Here is a 19,928-nt window from a genome sequence, read left to right on the forward strand (position 1 = left end):
CTTTTTTTCAAATTTATGAGGTTTTTCAAAGGAAAATCTACAAAAACAAAAGAAAAGAAATTTGTTAATATATCAAACTTAAAAAAAACTATCAGTATCAGTAACTCATCAATAAAAATGCATTATTGCTCTGATGTGTAGAAATAAAACAATCCGGTTCTAAAAGGATTTAAATGTTAAAGCTGCAGCTCCCAATTAACTTTAAATAATTAAAATGTATCATTTTAAATTGCTGCAGCTTTTTTCTAGTTTTGAGTGTTAAAATAATCCATGTTCAGAGGACGATATGGAGAGAAATGTTTATGGAAATTATGTAAGGAAAACATCAAAGACAACAGATATTAAAGCCGTCTCTCTGCTTTCTTTAAATAAATAAAATCTCTTTATTTCACTGTTAAAACACAAAGATTGATTTTTAGAAACATACACAAACACTTAAAGTGGAGCATCATTTATTATTTAATCACATTTATAGATCAAAAGGCTAAAAGTCTGTTTTTAATTCAACTTCAATATATTTTTATGTTTAAATCATTTTCCAGACAGATATCTTTACGTCTGTTTTCATCTTTATTTTTGTCTTTATTACCGTTTATGTGTAATTATTTCATTCATGTAGAGCAAAATGTCGAGCGCCTGAATACTATGGTGCGTTCACGCGTCAAAAACGCGTCCGACGCTTCAAGTTCGACGCGTTTTCACTTTGAATGCAGACGCTCGACGCGTTTCGCGTCTGCTGCACATTCAAAGACCATGTGGAAGCGTGTCGAGGGTCAAGGGTCAAGGGCACGGCGAGGGCGCCTCAGCTCTAGTTGTTGTTTTGCGTTGGATGCTCTTGACGCGTCAAAACGCTCGAAACGCTCCGCACCGGCCCTCGACGCGCCTCCACATAGACTTTGCGCCTGACGCTCAAAACGCGTTTGGTGTGAACGGAGCAAAGTGGACACGCGCCGAACTTGAAGCGTCGGACTTGAAGGTCGAACTTGAAGCGTCGGACACGTAACACAGACCTGTATGTAGTTGTTAACAGTTTTAGTCGGACAAAACCATTTAATTTCTCATGTGAATGTATGTAAATAAGCTGTGACGTTTAGAAAACGTCTCTTAGACCTTCTCCCTGCTGGGGGCTGAGCGCCCCTAGAGGTCAGATCCTAGAATCGCCCCTGTTCACCTTTCAGTCGGTTTGATGTTTCCTGTCCGAGCCGTGAAACAGAAGATCGTCTCTGCAGCTGAAGAGGTCTCACTCTGATTAAAATTAAACACTCTTTAACTCCGTTAGTCTCTCCGGGTCTGAGCAAACAGGCGGCCTGGCATTCAGCTCGGAACCGGTTCCGACGGTTACATCCTAATTGGACCCACGTGGAAGCGGCGAGGTGAGTCAGAGCAGCTCTGAGGAAACTGAGACAACAGGAAAAGGTCAGAGGAATGAAAGAACATCGATCGGAACAAGTAACGAGCTACCTGGCCGGCTGGGAACGTTCCGGATCAGAACCGGTTCTGTAGGACAAACTACCAGGACAACAAAGACCAGCAGGGGAAAATGGAGGTTCGACATGTTGAGATTGAATAAGAGACGGAGCAGAAAATATTAAGATTCATTAGTAAAGAAGTTCTGAACGGAGTAAATTAATGTTTTATGGTTTAATAAACTTTCTGTATTTCCTTTAAGTTAAAGAGAAAACGATGAAATGAACGGAACAAGAATAAGCGGGAACTAATGAACTGTTCAGCTCTGAACTAAAAGGTTTTCACATTTTTACAGTTTGGTTTGGAAAATCAAACTTTCACCTTGATTTAAAATCTGGGTTTTCAGTTCAGAAATGCTTTAAAAAGGGGTAAAAGTTTAAAAAGTCATTTAACACCATGGATTGCTTTATGTTTTTATTCCCCGGGAGTTTCCTGTCAGGTGGCTGATGGGGGATTTCACACATAATTTAAATCTGGCTCCTCTGGCCGTTTCCATTTGCAGCTGCTCCTCTGGCTGCAGGGGGGGTCAGGGCTGCAGGGCGGATGCAAATCGATTTTAAAAAACAGGATAAATCAGTCATATTTTATAGTGGAGGCAGAACTTACTGCATTTTCTCACCTCAACCCACAAACCAGAGATTTAAAAGCTGCACCAGGGACCAATTTACCACCAAGATGCAGATTTTCAGATTGCAGAAATACTCCAACGTAATGTAGCAACACCCCCCCACCCCCCACACACACACCCACACACACACACACACACAGACACACAGGAGATTAGAAATCCTGAGGCAGCAGCAGAGATAAGGAAATCCCTCTAAGAGCCGGATTAAGACGCAGAGTTCAGGCCGGACTTGGACCGGGTCGGTCTGGACTCGCAGGTCGTCCCGTCATCAGAACCGATCCGGTCTACAGTTGACCTGTCGGCGTTAGCTGTCCACAGATCCAGCCTGAGTGAAAATAAAAGTGAAAGATGAGTTTAAAGTGGTTTTCAGCCGCAGTGACCCGCTGCTCCTGACCGCCGCCTCCCTCCAAACATCCCGGCGGTGTTCAACAATGAGCTGCGTCTGCGGCGCGGCCATTAGGGAAAGGTCAGCGGCGCAGCCACGTATCGAACACAGACATCCCACCGATGTCTCAAGCTGCTTCTCTGAAAGGCGCTCTTTCACCCAGCATTCGGATTTCTCTGGAAATCCAGTTAAAAGGTCAACACTTCGAAGGCGTCCTGTTGTTCTGGAGGGAAGCGGGAGCGGCGATGTGTTTGTGTGGCGGCGGCCGTCCTTGTGCACCTGTCCTCTCTCGCCTCCCTCTGTCATTAATCTATGGCGGTTTGTGACGCCCATTCATCTTTTTGCCATTTCTGCATCTGTCTGTCCTGCTGCACTCATCCATCAGTCATCAGCTCTCCTCCTCTGGCTCTGCTGCTGTTGGAACAAACCCAGGCTGAAGCTATCGCTGCTGCCTCGTCACAGCAGACATGTTTGTTTTAGTCATATTGTTTTCTGTCCTTTTTGTTCTGTTTTTATTCATTTCAAACATTTAGCTGACATTTTATCCAATATTTGCAGAAATTTATTTAACTCTGACTGGGATGCAGTACCATCCTGAGCCTGTAGGGGCGTGGCCTTGATAGAAATGCTCTGATCTTTCCCGCCTTTTTCTCAGCAGCTGGTTTTGTTTAAAGCATCATTTGTTGTATTGAATTAAGAAACTTTGGCTTCCGGGCTTTGGTGCATTTTCAATTTGATCCACCAAAGAACTCAAAGCTTTGGAGACGCGGCCCAGATGTTTCCCCCGGGTCGGCCTGGTTCTGTTAGAACCAGAACTCCATCATCTGCTCCACCTCCAGCTGCTGTGGTTCTCTGAGTCAAACCAACCTGTTCCCCTCCTGGCCTGTGGGGGCGCTGCACCAAGAACCACTGAAGGAAACGACACAAAAACCTCTGAAGACGCTGAGAGCAACTTCCTTCTTCACCAGATGGAAACAAGATGGAGGCGCCAGAGTCTCTCCTGCCTTTCTGCTGCAGAAACATCCATAAACAGTTTTTGTCTGTTTCTCTGAAGCAGCTCCTGCCTCTAAAATCAGAGCAAAGGTGTGAAATTAACACTAAATGTGTTTTGTGGTTCTCTGCGCTGCGGCGTTGTCTCTGTCCATCCAAAGTCTAGTTAAAGGAAATTCAAGGAGACGGGAAGAAATGGACTTGACCTTTGAATCTCTTCCTGTTGGCTTGTTTGTCGTGTTTCCCTGCAGACGTCGCCTGGACATGCAGAGTAAATCCTTTCTGTTGAGTCTCTGTCTGCTGTGAGGACAGACGGAGTCTCAGTCCAGCTTCATCTGTTACATCTGGACGATTTTCACACCAGTCTCTAAAGTGGTGCATTATAAAATGTTTCCACCCCGGAACAGAAAAGGTCAAAGGGATCATTAAGGGAGGTGGGGGACATGGAGTCTGAGTGGACCGTGTTCCGTGCCTCCATTGTCGAGGCGGCCGATCGGAGCTGTGGCCGCAAGGTTGTCGGTGCCTGTCATGGTGGCAACCCTTGAACCCGTTGGTGGACACCTTCGGTGAGGGATGCTATCAGGCTGAAGAAGGAGTTCTATCGGGCCTTTTTGGCCTGTGGGACTCCGGAAGCAGCTGATGGGTACCGGCGGGTGAAGCGGCATGCGGCTCCTGTGGTTGCTGAGGCAAAAACTCGGGATCTTGTTCACGAATGGGGGAAGAAGGGAGCGGGAGATCGACAGGCGGATTGGCGCAGCGTCTGCCGTCAAGCAGGCGCTGTACCGGTCCATCGTGGTGAAGAGAGAGCTGAGCCAAAAAGCAAAGCTCTCGATTTACCGGTCGATCTACGTTCCCACCCTCATCTATGGTCATGAGCTTTGGGTCGTGACCGAAAGAACGAGATCGCGGATACAAGCGGCCGAAATGGGTTTTCTCCGTAGGGTGGCTGGGCTCTCCCTTAGAGATAGGGTGAGAAGCTCAGTCATCCGGGAGGGACTCAGAGTAGAGCCGCTGCTCCTTCACATCCAGAGGAGCCAGTTGAGGTGGCTTGGGCATCTGGTCAGGATGCCTCCTGGACGCCTCCCTGGTGAGGTGTTCCGGGCACGTCCCACCGGGAGGAGGCCCCGGGGAAGACCCAGGACACGCTGGAGGGACTATGTCTCTCAGCTGGCCTGGGAACGCCTCAGGATTCCCCCGGAAGAGCTAGAAGAAGTGGCCGGGGAGAGGGAAGTTTGGGCCTCCCTTCTGAAGCTGCTACCCCAGTGACCCGACTCCGGATAAGCGGAAGAAGATGGATGGATGGAATATTAACATTTTCAGATTATTAAGCAGGTCTGTCAAGGAACAGGTTTCGCTGGTAGTTTTTACTGCATTCAGTCTCTAATCAGGAATGTATCCATTTTCTTCTTCTTGTGATTAAAGTTGTTGACAAACCATCTTGTCTCATCTTGTGATTTCATATTTTAGGGAGTTATTGATTTGAAAACAACTCTGCGTGTTTGTTTATATCAGAACAGATCAAAAAGCTGCTTCTAAGGATTTGATTCAAGGTTTCTCTATTCAGCTCACACACACACACCGACACACACCAATACACACACACACACACACACCAACACACCCAGACACACGCAGACATGCACAGCAGCAGAAAGGATCAAGGTTAACACCAGGCAGGTTTCCATGAAGGTGGGGGTTGAAAGTTTAACACATGTACGCTCTGCATAACTGTTGCTCCTTCTGGGGATTGGTGTGTGTGTTCTCACACACACACACACACACACACACACACACACACACACACACACACACACACACACACACACACACACACACACACACCAGAGCCTTGTGAATGACCATTGAAGCTCCTCAGCCTGTCAGTCTTTGTTCTTTCTGCATAATGCTGCTGCTGCAGCAGCTGTTCTGGTCACTATGAAGTTTTGGCACCACTAAAAGTTTTCACCTTATAAAAATAATATTTTGTTCCCTCACAGTGAATCTGGACCTGCTGCGTCTTCAGTAGTGAAACATGATGCCGTTTTCTCCTGTCTTAGAGTTTGCAGCATGAAATGCTAATGCTAATGCTAATGAGACTGTGGTGGGTTGTTGTTGTTGTGGTACAGGAAGGTGGCAGCACTGGGACTGGATCTCGCTCCAGAACCGGTCTGTTCCTCAGAACCTGCAGTAGAACCGGTCGGTTCTGAGTTCTGCCTCGGCTTACTGAGCTCTGAGTGATTCGGACCAGCAGGCTCGGCTCAAAAAAACTCCGTCACCATGAACTGGACTCATTTCAACGTGTTAACAATAAATTGTGAGCCAAGGTTCTGGCCGCAGCGTGTTTCTGGTCCGCCTGTAAATCTGATGTAGCATCAGCTACATCCGCTAACATGAAGCCGCTTCTCTCTGGAGTTTAATTTCTGCTTCCGAATCGATCTGATTGGACGATGGAGAAGATTTTTACCTCACCATTTCACAAAGTTCCTCTGGTTGTTACTTTACAGGACCGGTCTGGATGTACGAAAGTTTCTGCTCACTTTTACTGTTTCTGTATCATCATTTCAGTTCTTAATAAGCTGCATAAAGTTCCATGTTTTAAATTTTATTGAAACTTTCGCAGTAGTTTTTCTTTAAGCAGAGGCTGACGCTCCGCTCACAGCATGCTAACATTAACATTTAAAATGGATCCAACAAAAACGTGGAGAATTTTTTTGACCTCATTTTTCCAGCTGCCTGGTGAAGCAGCGGCTCAGTTTCCTCTTCATCCTGGTCACGTGTTTCCTGCTGGACCCTCCCCTCCCTGTTTGCCCCCGCCCCTCCCTGTTTGCCAGTCTTGCAGGTCGCAGGAACTGTTTGGGTTGCATCACGTCGTTTCCTGAGTTGCATCATTTATTTATCTGGCTGAGTAAACAAGAAGCTGAGCTGTGAATATTTAAGCGGAGCTGTTTGTGTGGTGAAAATGCTAATGATGCTCCATCGGTTCTGATCCGCGGATCCTGGTGGTGAAACAGTTGGACTTTGTCCCAGAGACCCGGAGAGGAAAGGTTCCGACCAGAACAGGACATCCGACATGACGTCACCGCTAGCTGTTAGCCTCCTGTCGCAGTGGATCCTCATATGCATCCAAACCGAACCAGAGTTCACTTCAACCGAAACGGAACGTGGTTAGCTTAGCGTTCACACCAAACAACCGAACCGGACTTTCTGGACCAACGGACTGGAACTGGGTTAAAGCGGACAGAACAGGTGAAAACTCTTAAAGTGTGTAATTCAGACGGATTCACCAGAACTGGACCAGAACAGACTGGAAAAGTGTTTCCTGGTTCGATGAATCTGGATTTGAGTCGCAGCGTTGAGACGGTCGGCTCTGAAAACGACGTCCGACCAGGTGAGATGAACCTGTAAGGCCGAGTCTAAACTCACAGGCTCAGATTTCAACATTCATAGGTTTGATAAATTCATTATTATTGGTTAATAGCAGTAATGACCTGACTGGAACATTTCAGGAGGTCAGAATGTTCTGTAGCCATCTCGGTTCTCGGCTCTCGGTTCTCGGCTCTCTGTCGTCTCGGCTCTTGGCTCTCGGTTCTCGGCTCTCGGTTCTCCTCTCTGTGGTGTCTGTGATCTTCCATCATGGCGGCCTGCAGCCTGATTGGAGGGATTGCTGTTCAACAAGCGGCCGCTGGCGCTTTATGGTTCGGCCCGGCTGTAAATCCAGAGGCGCTGTCCGGCCTGGCGGCCCGCCTCGCTCTCTGACACCCAGTTTAATGGTCCAGGGCGCATCGACACCATCCATCTCACTCCCTCTTTCTGCACTCTTTCTCCATCCTTCCTAAATCTCCGTCATTCATAAGTCATAATGGACTTTATGTCTTCAAGGCACAGCAGTGAAATAAGCAGCTGACCTCATCTGGAAGTTCACAGATTTCTCCATCAGGTGGTTTTATTTTCTCTGCTCCTGGATGTTTTATCCCCTGTTTGCTGCTCTGCACCACAAACAGCCTCTAATCTTCACAATTCTCCTCCTGATGAAGGAAAACTTGATTATTTGTGACTGCCAGCCTCAGCTCTGCTCCTGTTTTTTCCATGCTGGTGTTTTTGTCAGATTCTTTCCAGCCGCCTCTCATATCTGCTCTGCTCTCTGCCAACGTTTGGCGCCTCCGTCTTTCTCCGTTTCTCTCTGTCTTCGTTTGAACCGGCGACATTCCAGTCCAGGCGGAGGCGACAAAGGCCTTGTGTTCACTAAAGGGCAGCGCGACAAGCCAGAGCGTTGTTCCAGTTTCGCTCCAGCAGCTGGAAGGCAGCCTGAGTCCCGCTGAAACGAGTTTTCTTCCTCTACAGAAGATCCCTCCGGCCCACAGCATCAGCAACCAGAGCAGACCATCTGAGTTATGACCACATTTAATTTCCCTTCTGGATATTTATTTTTAATCAAACTGATTTCAGCGTGAAGATAATTTCCTGAACTCTTTTTGTGTTTTCAGAACCCTGCTGTATGTTTTTCCTGGTGTGAATGTTTATATGGCTGCTGACCTCCCTGTGACCCCGCCACGCATCAGACTGGGGTATGAGGGCCACCTGACGCCCGCTGAATACTTGATGCCCAGTCAGGAGAGGCAGGCGATGCTGCGGGACGACGGGAGGAGAAAGCAGCAGCGTTGGCAGCTCAGCTGTTGTAAAGCAGTTTGATATTTTCTGTCAGGATGACGTCTGAGAGGAAAGAGACGATGGCAGGAACCAGTTAAACATTCACTAAATATGAATAAAACATGGATTTATGCCATTATTCCTCCGTTTCTCCTGTTCTTACTCATCTTCATCTTTGCTGTGAATTATGATTATAGATGATTCTGACTGGCTGTAAGTTTCCTCTGGGGAGTTTGAAGTTATTCTCAGATTCACTTCCTGAATCTGACAATAACTTCAAACTTTCTAATGATGTCAGACACAAAAATGAAAGAAATGAAAGAGAAGTTCCCCTTTACATGTTGGGACAAACAGGATTAGCGAGAACCGTCTCCAGACCCGGTCAGCTGCTCGTTCCCAGTAATAAAATCTGTATTTTCTCTGAAATTGATGGTTTTTAACTTTATTCTTCATTTCTGTTCCTGGTTTTATCAAAGTGCGTCACAGTTATGGATAATCATAACTGAGCTGTCGGTAATATTTGCTGAATGATGTCTAATTAAAATTTGATTAAAATGATGTCTAATTAAAATTTAAATTTTAATTACCAGCGAGAGCCGGACCATGAAGACGTTCAGAGGGTCCAGAAAGCATCAGAACCGCTCTCTCTGGTTCTGAAACCGGAGCTGGGACTGATCCACAAACTGCAAAAACTTTTTAAATTAAACTTTTCTCTGCAGGTCTTCCCAAACTAACGCGGCGTGTTTTAAAGGTCTGTGGCGATTCTTGGCGTTTCTGGTGTTCTCCTCCTGAATCTCTGCCGCTTCCTGTTTCTCCTCATCAGCAGCCGTCAGAAGTTTCCTCTCCACTTCTCGTCCTTCGTCGTCCTTCCTCAGACTCTTCTGTTCTCCTCTCCCTGATCTGCTCACGTCTGCTTTACCCTTCATCGTTTTCCACATGATGATCTCTCCCTCATCATCCCGCCTACTTTTCTTCTCTCTCCTCATTTTATTTGCTGTTAGCTTTCTTCTGGAAGTTCTTGCTTTAAACGTGGCCTTGACAGTCTGCTCACTTTCAGCCTCATCTGCTTTTTAAGCTTCATTTGTCTTTCCGTATGCTTCCTCATGTCTCTCCTTTTCCTTCGTGCAGCTTTGACTTTCTTGTCACTTTTTGTAATCTCTTTCATTCTCTCCACCTTCTCCTCTGTCGCCCTCCCAGTCTCCGTTCTCTTTCAATTCTTTTTGTTCTCTCTGACTCGCTTTCTCCAACCTCTCCTTATCCTCCGCCGCTTTTCATTTCCACCATCCTATGAGACTCAACCAAGAGAAAATTCAGAGCGTTCAGATCCAGCACATGAATATTAACGAGTATTTCCACCTAACGACCTCCGCATGTGGGACACGGCTAAATCAAAGCCTGATGAACTTCCTTCGACAAACACAATAAAGTATTTGCTGACTAAGAGAGAGAGAGAAGGAGCTGAGACCCAAACTCTCCCTCTGGACCAGAAGAACCAGAAACTCAGGCTGTTTTCCTCCTGATGGAAAACATCCTGAGTTTTCCATCGACCCGGTTCTACTAGAACCAGAACTCCATCATCTGCTCCACCTCCAGCTGCTGTGGTTCTCTGAGTCAAACCAACCTGTTCCCCTCCTGGCCTGTGGGGGCGCTGCACCAAGAACCACTGAAGGAAACGACACAAAAACCTCTGAAGACACGGAGAGCAACTTCCTTCTTCACCAGATTGAAACAAGATGGAGGCGTCAGATTTTAGTGTTGGAGGATTTCTGTTTAGTCTTTGGCTGAAGACCAGGAGCCATTTCTGCTGCTAGCGCTAGGCTAGCATGTTAGCTTTGGCTGTATTTACCCAGAATGCCCTGCGCTGTAGCCCACTTCCTGCTTTTGGAGCGGTTTCTGGTCCACTTCATGTTCACATTCAAACTGAACCAGAGTTCAGTTCAACCGAACCCAGATGAAGGGTTGGCGGACCAGAGGTCAGAGGTCGATTAGCTTTCACCCCTCACCAACCGAACCGGAGTTTATAGGCAAATGGGCTGGAGTCGGATTAAATCAACCTGGAGTCGGATTAAATCAACCTGGAGTGGGATTAAATCAACCTGGAGTGGGATTAAAGTGGACTGGTCTGGTCTGAATGCAGCCTCTGATGTGTAAAAATAAAATTGTCTCAGAAAACTCATGAAACAGAAAGTGAGATTGTTCTGTTGGCGTCTAATTCAGTCAAATGAACCTAAAGCCCTGAACCAAAGTGGCTCAGACCTGGTGGTGGGTTTCTATCGCTGTTAGGCATATTCATTACATATTAGTGTTTATGAATAAGTTATAATACATTAGGAGAGTGGAGGAAAACCAGACTTCATGCAGGTTAAACTACAACTGGATTTGTTTCCAACCATCCTGAACTGGCTTGTTTCCAGAAGATGGTGGATTCCATGAAGCTCCAGAACGCTGCTGCTGGAGTTCTGACTAAAACCAGGAAGATGGAGAAACCACCCGGTTCTACAGTCCTTCACTGAGAGACTTTAAACTACTGCTGGTAGTTTATAAATCACTGAATGGATTAAAGATTTGCTGCTGCTGGATCAAGCTTCAGACCTCTCAGGCCTTCTGGTTGTGGGTTTGCTCTACATCAGAACCAGAACCAAACATGGAGCAGCAGCTTCTATGCGCCACAGATCTGGGATTCATCCTGCAGCTCTTCTCTGAGTTCCCGTCGGCTGCTGGCGCCGGTCGGGTTGACGGAGTCGGACCTGCTCAGCTGATTTCATCTCAGTATTCTGGTTCCGTCTGTAGTTCAGCTCAGAGATCGATGTCCTTCCAGGAGGGAGACGGAGCTTCGGCTGATCCATTCCTCCACATTTTCAGTGAGACTCCCAGGAATCCCAGCATCCAGGCGAGGCTGCAGTAAATCTGCCTCTCCTCACTGACGGAGGACGATCTGCTGTACAAGCACCAGAGAGTATCGGCCCGCCTCGACCCGTCTCCCCTGCTGCTCGTCTTTCAGCCCGACGCATCTGCCTGCATCTCCTGCGCCGGTGGGGGGTCTCAGAAGTGGAGAGCAGCGTGACGCCATCTTTGTCTTCGACTCCCACAGGTTAAAAGATTCGAAGTGAAACAGATAGCAAGGCAGCACAGCTGAGAGAGCAGAGTCTGAGAAATCCATCCATCCATCCATCCATCCATCTATCTATCTAAGCCTGTTCCCCTCCTCGCCTGTGGGGGCGCTATACAAGGAGCAGAGAGTATCGGGCATCTCAAAGGCCTGATACTTAAAACTACACAAAAACCTCTGAAGACACTGAGAGCAACTTCCTTCTTCACCAGATGGAAACAAGATGGAGGCGTCAGATTTTAGCGGTTGGAGGATTTCTGTTTAGTCTTTGGCTAAAGACCAGGAGCCATTTCTGCTGCTAGCATCAGGCTAGCATGTTAGCTTTGGTTGCATATACCTATAGTCACAGCACAGGGCATTCCCAGACCGAGGTTTGGAGGACCAGAGGTCAGAGGTCGATTAGCATCCACAACAAGAACCGGAGTTGGGTTAAAGCGGACCGAGCAGAGCCGGGATGAGAAAGGAAAACATGCAGAGGGAATCTGGAGAGAAGGACTTGAAATCCAACAACTTGTTCATAGTTAAGTAGATAAATTACAGAATTAGCAGAACAGGGACAGAAATCAGTGGAGTGAAGTTTAAAAGAAGAGTTTGAGAGAAAACATGAGCAACTTTGTATTTTCTGAGTTTGCTGCCTGCTACTGTCAGGCCCGCAGCTTTAATTTGTTTTTCTGCAGAGCTCTCCTCAGAGAGGCCGGAGTCTGGAGGATTACAACCTTACAAGCATATTAATTGGTTTCCGTGTTGTTAATGACGAGGCAGAGGGAAAAGCTCAGCGAGCTCTAATGTAGCGTCACTTTTACAGTAATGACAGAAACCAGCCCAGCGGATGTTAATGGATTTGGTTCTGATGAGGACTAATAGAAAGTGGCTCAGTGCAGGAGATGAGCACGTCGGGGGTTATGTGCACATTTTTCACTCCACCAGATGCGAGTCTGGCTGATGAGCCTCACATCAAGGGAACGAAGTTCATGGGAGAGTTGAAAGCAAAGCGCACATCCGGTCACGAGCCTCAACCTCTGGAGCTGATGCGCAGGCGCGATACGCCGCGGCGGTCCGGCCGGGTTGGACTCAGCTGAACCTCCGGGTGGAGGATCCGGTCCAGCAGGTCCATCCTCCGTTTCTGCGCTCAACAATCTCCTCCATCAATCACGGAAGTAAATTTCCTCCCATCCTTCCTTCTCCATTCAGGTCTCATCTCGGCGCACCTGAAACGCGCTGACGCCGCGCTTACATTTCAGCCCGCAACATCTCACTCAATAATTTACGACTTCAGCCTCAATCTTAACAAGGCCGGGCCAAAAGGGAGCTTAACCCCGCTGGCTGGAAGAGGCCCCGTCAGCAGTTCAGATGTATTAACAATCACAGCGGATGTCAGCGCGGCGCAGGAGCCACATTTTACTTTTTTATCCTCTTCCTCCATCGACGCCATTGTTCCATCTGCAGATAAATCTACATTTCTAATGCAAAACAGGAACCTGGATCTGAACACACAACCTGTGAATTAAACTGACTGAATGAACCAGGTGAGACTTTTTAAAAAGCCAATTAGCATAAATTAGGACAAATTACCCTGAAATAACATCTAAAAAGCTCATTATAAATGAGAGCATCATTTACCTGAAAGCTCAGATCGTCGAACATTAACAGCAATAATTTGGGTTATTTATCCAGTCATAGGAAAAAATGGGTCTCATTTTTCAGTTTCCATATTATTCATTCCTTTATAAATAAAACAAAAAAATATTTAATTAGTAAGCTCAAATTAAGTTGATCATGCATATTTATTTCTAATTTAAATATGCAAAGTTAAATGTTTAGCTCCAAACTAAATTCAAATGGCGAATTGTTCTGCAACCACATGAATGATGCAAACTCCAAAAAACACAAACGGAAAACTACAAATCCAACAGAAAAACGATTTAAAGGAGAAAAATACTGAAACCGAAAGGAGAAGCAGAGAAAATGGCCTCCAGGCCACCAGGGGGAGTCGACCAACAGGTCTTATCGGATTAGATCCTCAGTAGAGACAGGATGACTAGAAGAAAGAAAAGGAGTATTACACTTTCACAATATTATAGAACTGGAGCATATGAAGATATTATACCGACTCCAGGCTCCCCCTAGTGGTCTGGAGGACTTGGTGTTTGTGACATTTTCCCCTTTGCTTCTACTTCCTGGTTGCATCATTTTTGTTGCATTAGTTTTTAGTGTTTGTGTGTTTTGGAGTTTACATCATTGATGCGCTTGCAGCTCGTTTGCACCTGTAAACGGTGAAGTTCAGGTTTGAAGTCTCTAGTTTCTCTCCGTACGTTTTCTCCTGACGGTGTGCGAAGATCTTCCTACGTCAAGAAATTCCTCCCAAAAAGCTTCTGCCTTACAGAAACCTCCGGTCGGCTGGAAGTGGGACAAAGACGACCAGAGAGGGAGGCGAAGCGTCTGAAAGTTCACTGAGCAGAGTCAACACGTCTCCATGGCAACCGTTAGACTCCGAACGGCAGCGGGAGGAGAGTCAGAGCAGATCGGAGAGGAGAAAGAACCTCCAGAACCGGAACAATGTGAGCTGTTTCTCCAGACAGGAAGCTTTCAGAAGTATTTAATGATTTTCTTCAGCTTCATCACTTATTCACTTTTCATTCCCATCTTTCGGGGGCGACTGTGGCTCTATGGTAGAGTAGTCGTCTTGCGATCGGAAGGTTGTAGGTTCGATTCCAGCTTCCTCCTGCCACATGTCGATGTGCCTCTGGGCAAGGCACTTAACCCCAAATTGCCTACCTATCTGCGTATCGGTGTATAAATGTGTGTGTGTTTGTGAGTGCGACTGGGTGAATGTGACTCTAGTGTAAAGCGCTTTGAATGGTCAAAATGACTGGAAAAGCGCCATATAAGTTCAGTCCATTTACCATTTACCTTTTCACCAAGAGCTTCAACTGTTTCCATCTTCTGCCGGGACGAATGTGGACAGAACATCAGATGGACAGACTGATCTGGTTCGGTAAGTAGGATCATTTACAGGAGATCTGAGATCCTCAAGCAGATTAATGTCTGAACATGTTTGTATAATAATTCATACTTCAAGACATCACCTGCAGGTCAAGCAGAACAGAAACTGGGCTGGAATTAAAATCCGTTTCCGCTCCGACCTTAACGCACGAATCTGATGAACGGACATGAAAAGAGAAAGAGGGCTAAGATACAGCAGGTGACCTGATGGCAGCCGGCAGCCCGTCCTGACGCCCTGCAGCCTCCGCCTGCACCAAATATCCTCCCTGCTCCATCTTGGCTCATTTTAACGAGGTTAAAAAAGTTAATAACACCAAATGTTCCGTCGCCGCGGCAGTAAAACCAGTTTATATACTGCAGAGAAAATGAGGCCGGTAATCACTGCCTCCCGAAACCTCAGCAGCTGCAAGCCGAGCCACGTGTGTGTGAAAGACATGCAGGTGCAACACACACACACACACACACCGACACGCACAGAGAACAGGTGACTTTCAGAAAAGACCTCCAAGGTCGTTTCTAAATCCAGACCAGCCGATAAAATAGGAATCCTGAACTTCTGTCAGAAAAATACAATCAGAACAAAATGATTGTTCTGATCATAAACATCTGGAAGTGAAAAAAATGACAACAAAACTTCAAATATCACTTCCTGCTTGTTAACGGTTAAAAATATAGGAATGAAGCTTTTAATGTGCACAGCTTAATATAATCTTTCCTAATTGGAAAAAAGGAAATAATTTGGAGACAAACTTTTTAACGATGACAAACCAAATGTTTGCAAATTATATTCAACTCTTTGATTTTCATTATCTGCAGTAATCAGAGTAAACGTTTCCTTCTTTAGGTCAGTTACCGTGAAAATATTTGTTTCCGTTTGCTAAGTGGAAGAATAACGACACATAAATCATTTTATTACTTTCTTTAACTTTGTAAATTTCTCTTATCGTAGCGTAAAAAGGGCTTTTTTCTTTAACTGCCATCTAATTTTCATAATTCCAACTTGCATAATTTCATAGTCAACAGAATCGCAGATATTTGGTCTAAAATGTGGATTTTTTTCAGCCGTATTGAAATCTTTTTATTGGTGTATTTCAGCAATTACAAAATTCAGTTTTTTTTAAGAAATGATCTGCATTTATATTACAAATATTTACCAAAACTTTGTCAATATTCCACTAATGTTGATAAAACACAAATTTGCAATTGTGATGTTTCCATTAAGAAAGAAACCATTAAAAGCATAATTCATACGTTTGTTCACATGATAAGTCATTTAAAAACCACGCAGCGCTTCGTCCTCCAACCACTTCCTGTCCTCTTCTTCTTTGTGGTTTTCGCCAGCAGTAACATCCGGTTGCTGATCCTGTGACTCCTGATGTGAAAAGAGTGTTTTCATTGTAGTTTTGTGAAATAAACCGATTTGGATACAGGCAGAAAAACCCTTTAAGTCATGAGGTCGCCTCACATCCACAAACTGTAATAATTTCCTGTTTCTCTGCAGATTGAAATCATTTTCTCATCTTTCTCTACAGTTTCGTTGAAACTTTAACGTTCTGGAATCTGACTCGTCTTTTCTTCAGGCCGGCTGGCGTCTGATGCAAACATTATGGTTTATGATTCATGATGCGATGGAACAAATGTGACTTACTGATGTCTGCAGAGAGAGCAGAGCTTCACGTCTCCTCATGTATGTTTCAGCTTCCATCTCCGCCGCAGCTCTGACAGCAGAGGAGCGTCTCTCCACGCCGCTCAGCCAGACGCGAGGAAGGTGAAGCCGGAAATGAAAGATGGCTCTCCGGGGATGAAGAGGAGCAGAGAAAAGAGCGACGAAGAGTTGGCAGAGAAACCCGGAGTGTCAGCTGTGAGTTTAGCCGCGTTTGTCTGACTGACAGTGAAAAGTGAAACGTCGAGTCTCCAGCAGACAGGAAGCTGATCTCTGCTCAGACATTTCAGGTCTTCATCTCTGAACACAGAAAACAACAAGTGTGTGTGTGCGTGTGTGTGTGTGTGCGCGTGTGTGTGTGTGTGTGTGCGTGTGTGCGGCTGCACTGCAAGATAAAGGCTGCAAACCTTCAGTGAAACATGTTTAAAGGAGCAGAATAAAAAGGTGTGACTAAATCCTGACTATTATTCAGGATTCAGACGAGTTTTACCGTCTGTCTGTCGTTTTGCTGCTTCTCTTTCCTCCAGGAGGCTTCAGAAAATCAGAAACAGCCGCACCGTTTCAGCTGCTCCGTCTGCCGATCCAAAGGAACCAAACAGCCATGTTCCTTTCAGACCGTCGACGTGTTTTAACTCCAGAGAAACGTTTCATTTTCTCATCAGTTTCTCCTCTGATCCAAGTTAAAAAGTTCCTGAAAACGTTTCGCCCCAGAGACGAACGAAGACTGAAACTCTGGATCTGGAAAACATCTTCCAAAGTTTTCCAAGACTGCAGCTCGACCGCGCCTGAGGCGAACGGGAGAGGAGAGCCAACCAAATGAAGTCCTCTGGAATGAATTTACATTTTTCAGAGTCAAAGACGACGGCTCGGCCCTGAATGAGAGACTTTCTCCTGATCATTAAGACACTTTCAGACGAGCCAAAGATGGAAATTCAGAGCAAATCCACAGAAAACCTGAGGAGGACAGACGGACGGACGGACAGATCCCTGCAGGCCGATAGGAGAGTCCACATCTGAAAACAGAGAGGAGGAAGGAGATTCTTTATTCCCTTCAACCTTCATATTGAAAATCTTACAAACTTTTAGTTTTTCACTCCTTTGATTCTAAATGTCTGAAATGTTTTACAGTTTATAAAATAATTAGTTTCCAGCTTTAGGAACATCTAACAGAGATACTTCATTTGTCCTGAAGGGAAACTAAATGTCGTCATAACTCATCTTTAAAGAGTCTCTGAATAGTGATGCTGTGGGCTGGAAGCAGCTCCAGTAGCAGTCAGTCACACAGTGACTCTGGAAAAGCCTCTGACTGAAGACTGCTGCTGTGACTGCATGCTAACAGCTCAGCATCAGGCAGCAGAGATGATGCTCTGCAGCAGAGGTCTCAAACTCCAGTCCTCCAGTCGCTGTCCTGCAGGTTTTAGATGAGCCTCAGGAATGAAACGCTGGAATGAAACGGCTTCATCAGCTCCTCCTGGTGTGGCGTTTCCTAGGCAACCAGACAGCGGACCTATCAGGTTGTGATCTGAACTGAGTAACGTTTTGAACAGGTTTCAGAAAACAGCCGTTTTCCTCCATCTTGTCTTCATGATGCTGCAGCGTTAATAGCTGGACTCACAGCGCCGCCATTGTTCCTCTCCGGTTGTAAAGAGCGGCGGGCCGCCGCCGCCGCCACCGCTCTGGCCTGTCAGCTGTGATTTACTGCGCCATTAAAACGCAGCCCTGACAACAAATGCACGGAAAATAAGAATCTGCAGGTGTTTGCACTGGTTTGCTTCACCGGGTGAAAAATCAGCCGCAGTTTACCGCCGTCAGTTCTCTCCTCCGTTCGCCCAAACGTCTCTCATGGCGGCGCTGGTCTCCGCAGAAACCAGCAGCGTTCCTCTCAGAGACACAGAGCGTCTCCAGATCAACGCCGTCTATTAAAGCGGGACATGAAGGGGTCAGGGGTCAACTCAGCAGGTGATCCGGGAAAGATGAGGAGAAAAAACTCAGAAACTTTTATTTGTATTTATTTGTTTCTGTCCAGACCTCAGAACAGATCAGACTTTGATTTTCTCCTGGTGGGTAAAACTCAGCAGCTCATCATGAACATCTCAAAACAGAAACAGAAAGCAAACAGGATTAACGTTTCCTTACAGGAAGAACTGGTTTCCCACCAGTTCCACGCTGGTCTGATGGTAGGTTCAAGTGGGCTGGGATTTTCAGGTTTTGGGTTTGAATCACATCGCATTGTGTAATTATTTGTTTTTATTCTTCACTGAAGGTAACTTTGGATCCTTTTAGTGATAAAATCTTTAAATAAATTCAGACGGAGTGGGAATCGAACCAGCGACCCTCCGATTACAGGATGAACTCCTACGCCGCCACCATCCCTGCTTCTGGACTCACAACTCAAAGCAAACAGTTCCTTTGGTAACTTCCTCTTCATATGAAAATATGTAAATATAAAGTATAAATCAGAATCTTTGTTACATCTATAACTAGGATATAGATGTATATATTTATATATATATTCTGTGTTTTCAGGATTTTTGCGTTTTTTTGCGCGGCTCCTGCAGAAGACGGTCGTGGTTCTCACATCCACCGCAGTCTAACTTCCTGCTTGATTTAACATAATTAAACTTTTGACATCCATTAACTTTGCAGCTTCATTCCAGATGCACAGAAACTTGCTGAACACATCTAATCTCACAACTTCCTCATAAATTTGAACTTTTAAGTCAGCATTACTCAGACAGACGTGAAATTAACTTTTTCCTCAGTATTTTTCCAACTTGGAATCATCTGCAGCAGGTCAGACGCCCAGCTGGCCGTCATGACGCTTCACATCAACAAAAACCTGAAATCTGCCTGGCAGCAGAGCATAAAGAAATATTAATAATGGAGAATAAAAGGAGGAGGAGATTTAATCCACTGAGGATCAAAATGAAACGATTCCAGATGAACATCTGATGTAAAATCAAGATAAGGCAGAAACTCGGGTCGTAATAATAGTAATAATAATAATAGTAATAATAATAATAGTAATAATAATAATAATAATAGTAACAGGTCACAGTAAAGATGTTGCTCAGGAAACTGAGGAAAGACAATCTGTTCACTTTTCATCAACTTTTAGCTCTTTATGCAAATTAATTTCATTTTAAATGGAAAATATATAAAATAATTAACTAAATATTTACTAGATCTTTATCATTTTATTTCTAATATCAGACACCAAAGCCTAAAATTAGCATCGTTTCTATTCGATGTTTTAATCTTTTTTTCATTTTTGAAATCGATCAAGTTTGATTTAAAAAGATTCAAACGGAGGAACGTCCAGATGTTAAATCTATAAAACTGATCCAGATGTTAAATCTATAAAACTGATCCAGATGTTAAATCTATAAAACTGATCCAGATGTTAAATCTATAAAACTGGTCCAGATGTTAAATCTATAAAACTGGTCCAGATGTTAAATCTATAAAACTGATCCAGATGTTAAATCTATAAAACTGGTCCAGATGTTAAATCTATAAAACTGGTCCAGATGTTAAATCTATAAAACTGATCCAGATGTTAAATCTATAAAACTGATCCAGATGTTAAATCTATAAAACTGGTCCAGATGTTAAATCTATAAAACTGGTCCAGATGTTAAATCTATAAAACTGGTCCAGATGTTAAATCTATAAAACTGATCCAGATGTTAAATCTATAAAACTGGTCCAGATGTTAAATCTATAAAACTGATCCAGATGTTAAATCTATAAAACTGGTCCAGATGTTAAATCTATAAAACTGATCCAGATGTTAAATCTATAAAACTGATCCAGATGTTAAATCTATAAAACTGGTCCAGATGTTAAATCTATAAAACTGATCCAGATGTTAAATCTATAAAACTGGTCCAGATGTTAAATCTATAAAACTGATCCAGATGTTAAATCTATAAAACTGATCCAGATGTTAAATCTATAAAACTGGTCCAGATGTTAAATCTATAAAACTGGTCCAGATGTTAAATCTATAAAACTGATCCAGATGTTAAATCTA

At 44.7% G+C, this 19,928-nt stretch overlaps 2 long non-coding RNA genes across 7 annotated transcripts in view; one reads left to right on the forward strand and one right to left on the reverse strand.

Annotated features, from left to right (window-relative positions):
- The window catches only part of LOC114135862 (uncharacterized), a 32,593-nt gene that overhangs the window by 12,303 nt on the left and 362 nt on the right, over positions 1-19,928 (reverse strand). For 3 of the 5 annotated variants that reach the window (XR_003593670.1, XR_003593668.1, XR_003593667.1), the window contains exon 2: positions 16,383-16,905. This is a non-coding gene — a long non-coding RNA (uncharacterized LOC114135862). Of the gene's footprint in view, positions 1-14,885; positions 16,906-19,928 lie in introns of those variants that run through there. The other 2 variants (XR_003593669.1, XR_003593666.1) reach the window with 2 other exon arrangements.
- On the forward strand, positions 5,767-14,759 carry LOC114135863 (uncharacterized). Of its 2 annotated transcripts, none has more exons than XR_003593671.1 (3): positions 5,767-6,858; positions 13,610-13,784; positions 14,149-14,759. It is a non-coding gene; the product is annotated as an uncharacterized LOC114135863 (long non-coding RNA). The 2 variants fall into 2 exon arrangements; XR_003593672.1 differs by lacking the exon at positions 5,767-6,858 and adding an exon at positions 11,576-12,752.

The sequence above is a fragment of the Xiphophorus couchianus genome, chromosome 20 (assembly GCF_001444195.1).
Source record: "Xiphophorus couchianus chromosome 20, X_couchianus-1.0, whole genome shotgun sequence".
NCBI classification, from domain to species: domain Eukaryota; kingdom Metazoa; phylum Chordata; class Actinopteri; order Cyprinodontiformes; family Poeciliidae; genus Xiphophorus; species Xiphophorus couchianus.